Source organism: Mustela nivalis, assembly GCF_964662115.1.
Source record: "Mustela nivalis genome assembly, contig: HAP1_SCAFFOLD_131, whole genome shotgun sequence".
In the NCBI taxonomy this organism is placed as follows: Eukaryota; Metazoa; Chordata; class Mammalia; order Carnivora; family Mustelidae; genus Mustela; species Mustela nivalis.
Genome location: NW_028136488.1, coordinates 56331 through 57640, shown reverse-complemented (window position 1 = coordinate 57640; position 1310 = coordinate 56331).

The following is a 1310-nucleotide window of genomic DNA, read 5'->3' as shown; positions in this document are numbered from 1 at the left end:
CTCGAGTACAAACCCTTTCTTTACCTCTTTGGTTGGTTATTCCCAGGTATCTTATGGTTCGGGTGCCATAGTAAATGGAATTGATTCTCTAATTTCCCTTTCTGTATTTTCATTGATAATGTAGAAGAAAGCCACTGATTTCTGTATCATGATTTTGTATCCTGCTATATAATTGAATTGCTGTTTTAGTTCTGGTAGTTTGGGGGCAGAGTCTTTTGGGTTTCCTTAACAATTATGTCATGTTTGAGGAAGAAAGTTTGACTTCTTGGTTGCCAACTTGGATACCTTTTATTTCTCTTTGTTGTCTGATCGCTGTTGCTAGGACATCAAATCCTATGTTGAACAAGAGTGGTGAGAGTCATCATCCTTGTCATGTTCCTGATTTCAAAGCAAAGGCTGTCAGATTTAACTCTTTGAAGATGGTATTCACTGTGGGTTTTTCATAGAAACATTTATGAAGTTGATGAATATTACCTCTATCCCTATACTTTGCAGCATTTTAATCAGGAGCAGATGGTAGATTTTGTCAAATGCTTTTTCTTCACCAATTGCAGGACCATGTGGTTCTTCTATCTTCCCTTCTTAATTGGTTCTATGACATTGATTGATTTGTGAATGTCGAACCAACTTTCCAACCCAGGGATAGATCCTACTCGGTCTTGTTGGAATGACTGTTTAAGATACTGTAGGTTCCTAGGAGCTAGAATCTTGTTAAGAATCTTAGCATCCATATTCGTCAGTGACATGGGTTTGAAATTCTCCTTTTTGATGAGGTCTTTGCCTGGTTTGTGGATCAGGGTAATGCTGGCTCCATAAAAATTTTCTGGACGTTTTCCTTCTGGTACAAATTTTGGAAAGAGCATCAGGAGAAGAGGTGTTAGATCTTTTCTTAAAGATTTGTAGAATTCACTAGGGCATCCTTCAGGTCGCGGGGTCTTGTTTTTAGGAGGTATTGATCACTGCATTTATCGCATTACTGGATAATTTTATTCAGATTGTACATATCTTCCTGGTTCAATTTTGGGACTGTACAGTGTTCTTGGAATGCATCCATTTCACCTAGTTTGCTTAGCTTTTTGGCATATATTGTTTTATTTTTCCAATTTCTTTTTTTTTTTAATTTTTATTTTTTTTTAACTTTTTATTTTTTATAAACATATATTTTTATCCCCAGGGGTACAGGTCTGTGAATCACCAGGTTTACACACTTCACAGCACTCACCATCCAATTTCTTTTCAGTGTAACTGTATTCATAGTTTTAGCACCACACCCAGTCCTCCATGCAATCCGTGCCCTATTACCCACCATG